General features: G+C 39.9%; 1 pseudogene; it reads left to right on the top strand.

Annotated features, from left to right (window-relative positions):
* Positions 1-10,561: 10,561 nt before the first annotated feature.
* LOC114905775 lies at positions 10,562-12,158 on the top strand (annotated as a pseudogene).
* Positions 12,159-12,673: the final 515 nt, after the last annotated feature.

Here is a 12,673-nt window from a genome sequence, read left to right as displayed (position 1 = left end):
ATGGTTAACACTACTGTACTGTACACTTAAAAATGGTTACGATTTTAAATTTTGTTACGTGTTTTTTTGCTTTTTTTTAACACAATAAAAGCAGAATATTTCATGCTAGGGTAAACTCTAAAAATTTATACTTCATGTATTCCCTTCTATTCCTATGCCAGCATTTTGTCACAATTTCTCTGTCTCTTCTCCTTGAACTTACCACTACTTTCATTTCCTTTGTCTTTTGAATTTTTCATTCAGGGCCAAATGTTTGAGAATAACAGAGTTCAAATTTCTTTAAGAGATGCTTATAAGAAAAGTACACAACTCTGAAGATTCAATCAACAGATGTGGTCTAAACCACAATTGTTTCTCCATGCTACACCAACCTGTAGCTATAATTAACTCTCTGAGTAATCTATTTTGGGGGAGGAAAAATAATTTTCTCTCTTCCTTTCTAGTTGCTTGGCTGTAATAAAAGACAGATTAATAGGAGAAAAATAAACAGAAGTTTAAAAACACGTATACCTGCTGTATACATGGGAAAGACCCAAGAAAACTGAGTAACTCCCTGAAATGTCCCAAGCCACCACCTTAAATACCACTTTCAGCTAAGACAAAACATATTGGGGGTGGGGTGAGACAGTTATGGGAGGTTATCAGGCAAAGCACAATAAACAGGGTATGTTTGTTCTGCAGATTTAAGTCATTCCCTTCTCTATCAATAAGAGTTTCTAGAGTTTTAGTCATTCTCTTACTGGTACAGAAAGGGAGAAACTCTTACAAACAGAGATTTCCTTTATAAATTTAAATTTACCTTACAAAAGGGTAACTTCTACTTGGTTTTCAGAGCCTCTCTTGTGTCTATTTCTTAATATTAAGCAGCTCAAAATAATCCTTATGCCAAAGAGACATATTTTGAGGTGGCACATTCTGGTCCCCTTCAGGATGCACCAATTCTAAAACTAGGGAAGGTATAGTAAAATGTACCTCCAGTGTTAGCAACGGCAAAAGTATATCACACAAAACAAAAACCAGATGAAAACAGAACAAAACATGAACTGAGTGTCCTCATCCTAACATTAGTTTCCTATCTGGGTGGTTTATCTTTTTGCCAATTGCCTCCCCTGTCTCTTTGAAGCCCATCTTGTAGATTTCCCTTATCTTGTGTGAAAACTTGCTAAAAAAGTAAAGAACGTAAGTCTGACCTTCCTTTGTAAAGTGGAATTTCCCATTTCCATTTACAAGTTATTGTTTTGCTGGGATTATCAGTGTATTTAGCACATCACTTTACAATTCATTAAAGAAAGAAGAGGCAGGGGGTCAGTATTTGAGGCCACTTTTCAATTTATTTTTTTTTTTATGTTTTATTTTTGAGTTTGTATTCCATGCCAAACACTGTATTAAGAGCAGAAGATTAAAACAAGACAAAACAAAAAATACAGTCCATAGTTTTATGTTAAAAATCCTAGTCAGGGACTATCCTAGAAACTCAGCGTGAACAAATTGAGGCACAAAGGGACTCGATCTGCTGCAGTAACCAAGGGAAGGTGGGCAGTGATGTGGCCAGGCCTCTGAGACAGTGGGAACAGTGGTGCTCTCTCTGCCAGGCTCTGTTTCTCTGTGGTGGGCTCCTTTATTTTCTGTAAGCCAGCGTCTTCCACAAGTTCTTCAGCCTGGCTCTCACAGCTCTTGTCCTCACAGCTTCACCATCAGAGAGGGGCTGAGCAGAGCCCAAATCCCAGAGAAGTGCTCTGACTCTCTGGCACAAAGTCTGTACCCATCACTGTGTCTAGGAAGATGCACGCCTGTAATTGGCAGCCTCTGTCAGGATCCTCTGTTGCAGTGAGAGCACAAATGACTGAGCTGTGTGTCTGTTTTGAATGTTAATAAGTATTTTGTTAGATCAAAAATAGATTTGGAAGAGAATCCCCTCCCCCAGGCCTAGGTTAGTTGAGCAAGACAAAAAGGTATGGATGGATTCATATATTATCCCCTGAGGCATTTCTCAAAATTATTTTTCACCCATCTGTTATTCTCTTTCAAAGAGAAAGTTTAAGGCAGCCTTGTTTGGAGTATATAACTACTTTTCCATCCGGACATAAGCATAACCATCTGTAAGTTCTTGGTTTAAAATTACTGCTGGTATCCTGCATTTTGCTTGTGATGTTTTATGTCTAGGCATCTATTTGGGTCAATTCTGTTAACTTACTTCTCCACAAGAAGAAGAAAACCATGTCCTGCCCTAGCACGTGGGAAGATTTTATCTCATTTTATAGAATGTTTTATATGGCATTCATTTAAATTTTCCTTCATATGATGGATTGCAGATCTCTCTCTTGTATAATGTCAGTTTGGTGCTAAAGTAAAATGTGAAGATTTACTGGTATCTTTCCAAAAGAAATATTATCCATGAACTCTAAAGCAATAAAAAAAAAAAAATTCACTGGAGGATGTAGCAGAATGAGGGAGAAATCTGGACGGTGGGAAGAAAAGAATCCCAGAAATAGCATTCTGGTTTGTTTGACCAAAGGGGGATAATCTGAAATGCTGAGTAGCAGTGTGCTGAGGTATTTGCATGACGAAAGGGCACACAAAAAGGTGAAGCTCTGTATGACGGGTGTTTGAACCAGGTCATAAAGGGCCAACTTGGATGCTACAGATTGATTTCTGCATCATAGAAACATCCTCAAGGAGCTTGTGCTGAGGAAACATGCCATATAGGCTGAATCTGCAAATGCTTCACAGCTTTCACTTCTCCCCTCTCTAAGTATAATCTCTTGCGACCAATGAATCCCTGTTTTCTCCCTGGTAACCTCAAGTGGTTTTACCAGTGATGTTCTGTTACTTTACTCTTGATTTGCTACAGACGGTTGTGAAAAGATGAATCACTTGTGAGTGCAGTGAGGAGATAAAACTCAAGACTTCAGTGCCTGGTTTACTGATGACTGTACACCAAGTACAGCAGCCCCCGATGGCAGCAAATGTCCATGAGCCCTTACGGGGAAGCAGAGAAAGCCCACTTCCTTCTCAGTCTAGTAGATGTGAAGCTATCATCAGATGCCAACTACCAGGCTGCTGGTACCTGGTTAGGGTGGGAATTCTTGTTCATAAGAAGCAGTTGATGAATAATAAGTCATAAGAACACCCCTGCAAATACCTACCAATAAGTATGACCAGCAGATAAGGCTTCCTGTTGCTCTCCTTACAAAGAAATTTAATGCCCTATTCCTGGGGAATAAAACTGGATCTAAGCCTATCAATTCTGGAAACTTATGCTTTTACTTGTGTTATCAAGCCTTTTTTCCTGAAAAGGGTGTAGAAATTTAGTGGACTATCCCAAGCAAGTTTATTCGTTCCCTGTTAACTTTTTTTCTTCTTGTGGGCTTTCTGTTCCTTCATTCCAAGAGCACTTTGAAGGTTTCCCTTAACCTTCACCCACAGCTTCTCATTCCTGAGCATCACTGGCTCATGCACTCATTTCATACATATTAAAGGCCAGGCACCGAACACCCCTGACTTTCAAGATGCTCAGCATAGAGAAGAGGACATGTGGAAGAACATCAGTCATTGCCGTGCTGTATGATGAGATGAAAAGGGAGTGTCTCCTGAGTCAGCCTGAGAACTGTGAAGATACTGATGGGGACCCGTTAGCATCAAGTGAGCTGATTCTTGAGGGACAAGCAAGGATTAACCAGAAAAGTTAGCATACAGGCAGAAGAGGAGGAAAAGAAATTCCAGCAGGTGGAAGAGCATGACCAAAGACCTGGAGGTTTGAGGGATCTTATGACACTGAAAGAACTGAAGATAGACTAGCAAGTCTGAATCTGGGACCTTATAGGTCACCTGGCTCAGTACAGTGTTCAAATGTTTTCAGGGGGTAGAAGATAATCCCACTGCAAACAAGGCACAGGAAAACATCTATATTCTCCCATGAATGTGGGCATAAAATGGAAAAAAAAAACTGAACCAAGCATGTGATTGCTTTTAAATAGGCACAAATCCAGAGAGAGATGGGAGAAGTTGAAGACTGAGGTAGAGGGGCAGTTTCTAAGCCCCTCTTGCGCTGAATCTTTTCAAGATAACTTTCTTCTTCCTCTTCCTCTTCTTCCTCCTCCTCCTCCTCTTCTTCTTCTTCTTATTATAATTATTTTTGAATTGCTGCATGTTTATACTGCTCTCAATGTCAACCCCAATATTCAACTAAAAATCCAACTCTAGAGACTGACTCCAATATGTAAATACATTATGTCCCCAAATCCCATTTCTAAATCAGCTGTTTTACTCACAATGTATTTGCCCACAGAATTAGTGTTTCAAAAGGCAGCTTTTGAAAATAGTGGTAGGTGGTGTATTTCAAGGAATTGGTCCACTTCATCCAAGTTATCAAACTTATGGGCATAGTGTTTTTTGTAGCGGTCTTTTATTATCCTTTTAATACAGGCATACCTCATTTTATTGGGCTTCACTTTACTGCACTTTGCAGATATTGCATTTTTTATAAACTAAAGGTTTGTGGCACCCCTGCATTGTTAGATGATGGTTAGCAATTTTCAACAATAAAGTATTTTTACATTAAGTCATGTACTTTTTTGGGGGGCTGCATTGGGTCTTTGTTGCTGCACGTGGGCTTTCTCTAGTTGCGGCGAGCGGGGGCTACTCTTTGTTGCGGTGTGCGGGCTTCTCATTGTGGTGGCTTCTCTTGTTGTGGGGCACAGGCTCTAGACACGCAGGCTCAGTAGTTGTGGCTCGTGGGCTCTAGAGCGCAGGCTCAATAGTTGTGGCACACGGGCTTAGTTGCTCCGTGGAATGTGGGATCTTCCTGGACCAGGACTCGAACCCGTGTCCCCTACATTGGCAAGTGTATTCTTAACCACTGCACAACCAGGGAAGTCCCCAAGTTATATACTTTTTAAAAGACATAATGCTATTGCACACTTAATGGACTACAGTATAGTGTAAACATAACTTTTATATGCAGTAGGAATTTTAAAAAAAAATTTGTGCAACTCATTTTGTGATATTTGCTTTATTGCAGTGGTCTGGAACCAAACCTGCAATATCTCCAAGGTATGCCTGTATTCTTGGATAAGTAGTGATGACCTCTCTTCCTTTTCTTATATTGCTAATTTGTGTCTTCTTTTTTATTAACTTCTTCTCCAGGTAAACAGATCTTGGCTCTCTTTCTCTACATGTGCTTGTCTCTTCAGATTTAGGGGTAGCAAGTTGCCCTGTGACCTTAGTTCTTTGGTAGGTCCAAAAAAAGTCATTAATTTCCAATCTGTCCAGCTTCTTCTGATTGTAAGGATCGGTATGACGACTTGCTCTTTATGTGTTTGTGCTAAAACTAGGAGTGCAAATGTTTCTATGTATAGATTAGGCTATTTGAATCCACGAAGTCAGATAAAAAATGTATAATTTATTCACAAAATTAAAATTCAAAGTTAAAATATTTTTAGGAAGAATGTTTTACGTCCAAAGAAAACATACATGGCAGAGCTGAGATAAAACTAAGCTTGCACTAAATTTATGCTAGCATAATTGCATCTGTGTGAATTTGGTTCCCAGCAAAACACTTATATACCCCAGACTGTGTATGAAACATGATGCTGGGCTCCACCAATATAGGAAGCACAAGGATAAAACCACCAAACTCAGGGAGCTGACATTCAGTCGGAGATAGACCAGTGAATAAAGAATCTGACATATGTTATAAAAAAAAATATGAGCATGGTGTTATGGGAAGAATGAGGTGATCCTCAATATGAAAGTACAATTTCAGAAATAATTTTCCATATATTCATGTAGATTTCTGTCCTCGGCACTCTGAAATGCACTGAGTAATGGGGTTTGTCCCCTGGAGACCATGAGACTTTGGAGGATGCCAGGGACATATGTTAAAAGGAGTTCACACACAAATTGCATTAGCATCAGTGTTAATCCCCATTTCCCTAATCGGCTTATGGAAAGCCATCTCCAATACTGACATTTCTCTATTTTATCTTCTTTTCTGAAAACCTTATGATCTGGTTTTGACAGGAATAGACATATTTCATTCTCAAGAAAAATATATATGTTTGAGATTTCATAGTATTAAATGGTTTTTAAAAAAGGAGTATTATTGCATTCTTGGAGAACAAAATGCCATAGTCTCAGAAAGCAGAGAGAAACTCTACAAAGAATAATAGAATCACCTGACTGGCATCAGGACAGGCATTGCTTAGCAACTGTCTGTGATTTGCATTGATCAAGTCAGCAGGTTCCATGGTCCCAAGGAAGAAGGAGATCTCTACTATTCTTTAAAATATTTATTAATTTGAGGTCCAAAATTTATACTCAATTATTTCCTTTTGCTTTTATATCATCCTCCAGATCTGGGCATGGAGTGATATGTGAGTCTCCTTTGCATTTTGACAACACATACAGACCACCTGTTTACAAAAAATGCTACAACTCTGAGATATCTCAGGCCACTTAATAAAACTGTCATTTTCCCTATGCCTCTATTATTATTTTTAAAATTTTCCTTTTCTCACACCCTCACCTCACAGACAATATGTGCCTCATTTACAAACCACACCAAGGATACTGATTTTTCTTGATAAGTTAACAGTACTGCCTCTTGGTTTTTATACTCTCTACAAGGCTAAGGAAGACTAGAGCTTAAAAGACAATACTGAAGTGCTTCCATAATTTAAACTGGAGTCACAACATCTTAGTTTTCATCTTTTGAGGGCCACCATTTGTTCTCTTTTGCTAGATCAAAGAAATGGAACAGAGATATGAGCCCAAGTGGATGATTTACTAGAGTCCTCTTCAGAGAATAGCCATGGGCTTTCAGACTCAGCGTTCATGCCAAAGCCTAGTGAGCAGTGTCCCTTCCCTGCCCTCCCTTCTTACGGCCCTCTCATGAAGGCTGTGGAAAATTTGAGAGGACCAAACTTCTTATAATTCTCAGCACATGGTCTTCCCCTCCTGTATGTTTACAATCTTAAATGGTCTTTAAAATGTCTCTGTACCTCTGGCTTTTCCCTCTCTAAATACTCCAACATGAAACCTGAATGGCTCCCAAGGGGAGCCCTTGGCTTTGCCTTGCAAGCCCTGGCTGGCCAGCCAGTGTAGTTACAGCAGGGCCTGATGCTGGCCTCTGTGATATGCCATGCTCAAGGCTGTCACCTGTGAGCTCAGTCTCTCCATCCATAAGCACACTGGACACAGTTAAAGATGAGAAAATAAATCTTTACTTGTCAAGTTGCAAAGAGACATATTTCTCTCCTCCTTTATTAAAGGGACTTGCCCAGTAGTCCTGAAAATAAAACCCTGTAGTTCTAGTGCTTTACGCCTTGTCACATCACCACATATAAAATGAGCTAACCGTATGATCTGTTCTTCCACTGAGAAGAGAGGGCAGGTTTCCCAGTCAGAGCAGCAGAAGCCCTTCACTTTCCCTGGTGGAGTTAGGAATGGGCTAAACTCTGCAGTGAGCTCACTTCTGTTCTGTGGAGATCAGAATCGCCAATATCTGCTTCTACACAGTCTCCCTTGATCTACCAGGACATACTTGAAGTTGATTTGAAGGATGCTTAGGAACTAACATTAGCTTACAGCCTTAGAATACACTGTCTCTACCTGAGTAATTTTCTTATTAAAAAGTTTTTTGGACGAGAGAGCACATGAAAAAAGCAGAAGCTGAATCTACCAAATGTTCACTGGCTTGTTCCAATATTTTCCTGTGAGAATAAACTAATGAATTCATGGATCACTGATATATAAACTGCTCAAAAATCCCTTTAGTCTTTTGAAGGCCACAAAAATGAGAGGAGGACCACAATGATCCACTTATTTCTTTCATTTAGCATTCACTGATCATCTGAAACACGATACCCAATGCCCTAGACATGAGAAATACAAATACTACAAACAACTTCTTCTATAGTATATGCTTAAGAAATACACAGTCAACCAGAAACTGGCATATATTTCTCAAATCAAGTTGTAGATGTCAGTTTTCTATGCAAATTAATTCCCCGGGATGATTTAATTTCAAGTGCTTTTACTCATAAAATTACATATTTGGCTCTTCCCCACCCCATTCCACATTCTTAAGCTTATGTTATTTAAATCTGAAGAAAAAAATAAAAGTAAGTAAAGACACTACTTTCAGTAAGAAACATACACATCAGGGGAACTTGAGGGCTTGATCTGTTTCCACAAGTGAGCTACAAAATGGAGCATTTGAGCTGTTCCACACATATCAAGCTCAAAGACTATTTATCTGAAACATCCAACAAATGGAGGCTATGGTGCTTTCTTGGCTTAATTAGTCAAAGGATTTCCTCCACTTTCCATCTTGTTTTGCATCAACAGACCCAACCGAAAATCAGAGAGAAACCTTTGTTGCAAAGCATATCCTCCATGGTCACTGCTTCTATTGTGACTGTTGGAACTCATAAGTGCTAGTGAAGAAGGAGATAGATAGGCCCCAGGCTGAGCAGCTGGAATCTGTCCCCTATGGACAGATACTCCAAGATAAAGATAATGGCGGGAGCAAGGAGGGGCTGAGTCCTGCTTGGACAAAAAATAAAGAGACCATGTATTTCTTATTCTTGAGGTCAAGGAGACCTCCCCGACTACACATCCGCAGAAAGGCTCCTCGGGGGTCAAAAAGGGAGGGGGCACCACCCCATAATAGGTGTGTCAACCTCCCCATAGTCCTCTGTGCTGAAATCCCTCTTGACAAAAGGATGCGCACGCATGTCGGGAAGGGATCTAAGACAGGTCAGGTGTGGAAAAAGAAGTGAGATAATTAGCCAAAGGTAAACAAAGACCAGGAAGAACTGCCCTATATGAGTGATTTGAGTCACCTCTCTGGTGCGCTCCTCCTCGTTAGGGAGGACGCCCACACCCTTTCTCTCTGGGTGTGTATCTCTGCCTTGCTTCTGTCTTAACCAAACAAACTGTTTCTCTGTGTGCTCTCCCACTTGTGCAGTGTCTCTAATTATAAACTCTGTATGTGTTTTTACAGTTTTTGCCTCCCTGAGAAATTCATTTTTCAACAGGGGCAAAGTCAGCAAAAGCCAACTTTGCTTCTAGCCTGTAGCCCCTGGTGGACTGGTGGCTAGGATTCCTGGTTTTCACCCAGGCTACCCAGGTTCATTTCCTGGGCAGGAACTAAGATCTCACTTCAAGCCACCACACACTGCTGTCTCTTCAAGGTCACTAGGATTGTTGATCGGGGCCATATTGTTTAAGGCAGGTTTGCAAAGGGAGATGTAAATGGTGGAAGAGCCATTTTCCTGTAGGTGGTTTGAACTCAGACTTAATTGAGGGCTTCAGAAAGGAGGGATGATTCCCCAGAGAACATTAAAAAGAACTGACCAGCCTGACTTTCAGTGAGATTAGAGGCATAAAAGATCATATTTTAAAAAATGGCACCATACTTATGCCTCCAGTCAAGATATATTAAAGGATTAGATTTACGTTTTCACATAAAACAAACTTAAAAAAAAACTGGCCAAAATAAATGAACTAGTTCTCAAGTCACCATGCAATGAAGGACAGTGATTACTGAGATTTGAAAACAAACTAGTCAACCTATTGATGAGATGTATGAGGTAAATATGATTAAAAAGTGGCAACAGATATCAAATGTTTGGAGATGGGACAGGTCATGAGCCATAAAAGTAAGGAAGGACTCAGACAAGCCAAGAATGTAAAGAAAGATGAAGGGTGATTTTTATTTTATTTTGATTTTTGCTTGTTTTGTTTCTGTTCTCTTCTAGACACATGCTCCAAGTTTAGAGGTGAGATGGAGAGGCCCTAAATACAATGCAATTTGTGACCAAAGTTCAGTAACTCAGGACCAAGAAAAAATGAATTTAAAAAAATCATATCGACTGGTGGCAGCTGTATTTAAAGGCGATATGAGTTCTGTAAGGGGTCTCAAACCAAAAGAATTGAACGATAAGACTGACCCATTTTCTCTACAGAGCTGTTGAGATGTATTTCATTTTATCTTATACTAAATCTTTAAAGCCCAAACTGTAGTGGAGGAGTGGCGACTGTCCACTGAGTTGAGGTAGTAAATGATTCAGCTTGAATCCTCATATGGCTTCAATTTTTACATAATAGAGGTGAAAAGCAAATGTCTAAGAAATAGTTCTCAGGGACTTCCCTGGTGGTCCAGTGGGTAACACTCTGTGCTCCCAGTGCAGGGGGTCCAGGTTCGATCCCTAGTCAGGGAACTAGATCCCACATGCATGCCTCAACTAAAGATCTCGCATGCCCCAACTAAGATCTCACATGCCGCAACTAAGACCCAGTGCAGCCAAAATAAACAAATATATAATAAAAAAAGAAGAAATAGTTCTCATTTGTCTGTATTTGGAAGATTTTCTTATTATTATCAGTGACCTAAGTAAAAAGAAATTTCACAAGCTATTAACACTATTTAAATATTCAAACAATAAAAAAGAAAACTCCCTCTCCAGAAGACCTGGATAGCGCCTCCCAGCCATGCTGAACTGGCTCTGGGCTTTCCAGACACCGGGTTCCCTCACTTTCTTCTGCTGGGTCAGCTATGGCGGCCGTGAAGACCCTGAACCTCAAGGCTGAGGTGGCCTGAGCCCACACGGCGTTGGCTGTCAACATCAGTGTGGCCTGGGGGCTGCAGTACGTGCTGAGGACCAACTTGGGGCCTAAGGGCACCATGAAGATGCTTGTTTCTGGTGCTGGAGACATCAAGCTCACTAAAGATGGAAATGTGCTGCTTCATGAAATGCAAATTCAACATGCAACAGCCTCCTTAATAGCCAAAGTAGCAACAGCCCAGGATGACATAACTGGTGATGGTATTACTTCCAATGTCCTAATCATTGGAGAGCTCCTGAAGCAGGGGGATCTCTACATTTCTGAAGGTCTTCATCCCAGAATAATTACAGAAGGATTTGAAGCTGCAAAGGAAAAGGCACTTCAGTTTTTGAAACAAGTCAAACTAAGCAAAGAGATGGACAGGGAAACACTTATAGATGTGGCCAGAACATCTCTACGTACTAAAGTTCATGCTGAACTTGCTGATGTCTTAACAGAGGCTGTAGTGGACTCCATTTTAGCCATTAAGAAACAAGATGAACCTACTGACCTCTTCATGGTTGAGATCATGGAGATGAAACAAATCTGAAACTGATGCAAGCTTAATCAGGTCTTATTTTGGACCATGGGGCATGGCATCCTGATATGAAAAAGAGAGTAGAAGATGCGCACATCCTCACGTGCAATGTGTCATTAGAATATGGAAAAACAGAAGTGAATTCTGGCTTTTTTTTTTTTACAAGAGTGCAGAGGAGAGAGAGAAACTAGTGAAAGCTGAAAGAAAATTCATTGAAGACAGATTTAAAAAAATGATAGACCTGCAAACAAAAGTTTGTGGTGATTCAGATAAAGGATTTGTTGTTATTAATCAAAAGGGAATTGATCCCTTTTCCTTAGATGCTCTTTCAAAAGAAGGCATAGTAGCTCTGCACAGAGCTAAAACGAGAAATATGGAAAGGCTGACTCTTATTTGTGGTGGAGTAGCCCTAAATTCTCTTGATAACCTAAATCCTGATTGTTTGGGACATGCAGGACTTGTCTATGAATATACATTGGGAGAAGAGAAGTTCACCTTTATTGAGAAATATAACAATCCTCGCTCGGTCACATTATTGATCAAAGGACCAAATAAGCACACACTTACTCAAATCAAAGATGCAATAAGAGATGGTTTGAGAGCTGTTAAAAATGCTATTGATGATGGCTGTGTAGTTCCAGGTGCTGGTGCAGTGGAAGTGGCAATGGCAGAAGCCCTGATTAAATACAAGCCCAGTGTAAAGGGCAGGGCCCAACTTGGAGTTCAAGCATTTGCTGATGCATTGTTCATGATTCCCAAGGTTCTTGCTCAGAACTCTGTTTTTGACCTTCAGGAAACACTAGTTAAAGTTCAAGCAGAACATTCAGAATCAGGTCAACTTGTGGGTGTAGACTTGAATACAGGTGAGCCAATGGTAGCAGCAGAAGTAGGCATAAGGGATAACTATTGTATAAAGAAACAGCTTCTTCATTCCTACACTGTGATTGCCACCAACATTCTCCTGGTTGATGAGATCATGAGAGCTGGAATGTCTTCTCTGAAAAGTTGAATTGAAGCTTCCCTTGTATCATCTGAATCATAGACTCTACAGAGCGATCCTAAGAATATAGTTATGGAATTTTTGTCCAAGCTTCAAATGATTTTCAACGGATTTTTTTTTCCCATATAAAAAAAGGAGAGAACACTGGCACCTATTCAGATTCTGAGGTTCTGAAATTATAATTACAGTATTTTAAAAATTGCACTGTAGTGTACACATACAGGCCATACTTGCCAATAAACAGGATGTTTTGCTTTAGCTTCAGTGATATAAAAATACATGTTAGATAAGCTACCTACCTTGTTATTAAATATTCCTTGAAAAACACCACCACCAAAAAAAAAAAAAAACCTCCTTTAGTTTCAGCATAAACACACAGGCACTCCTTCCCACTAAATGCTCTCTCATCTTTATGACATCCTTTTGCTAATTTATAGCTGGGATTTCTGCCATGCTTCTAGTGAAATAAGACATGTTTATGACTAAGGCTTTCACACTTTCAAAATTTTTTCAACTAGATACTT

Source organism: Monodon monoceros, unplaced genomic scaffold (assembly GCF_005190385.1).
Source record: "Monodon monoceros isolate NGI ecotype Baffin Bay Population unplaced genomic scaffold, NGI_Narwhal_1 Super_Scaffold_22, whole genome shotgun sequence".
NCBI classification, from domain to species: domain Eukaryota; kingdom Metazoa; phylum Chordata; class Mammalia; order Artiodactyla; family Monodontidae; genus Monodon; species Monodon monoceros.
The sequence above is the reverse complement of the archived record's forward strand: the minus strand, read 5'-3'. Positions and strand labels throughout refer to the sequence as shown.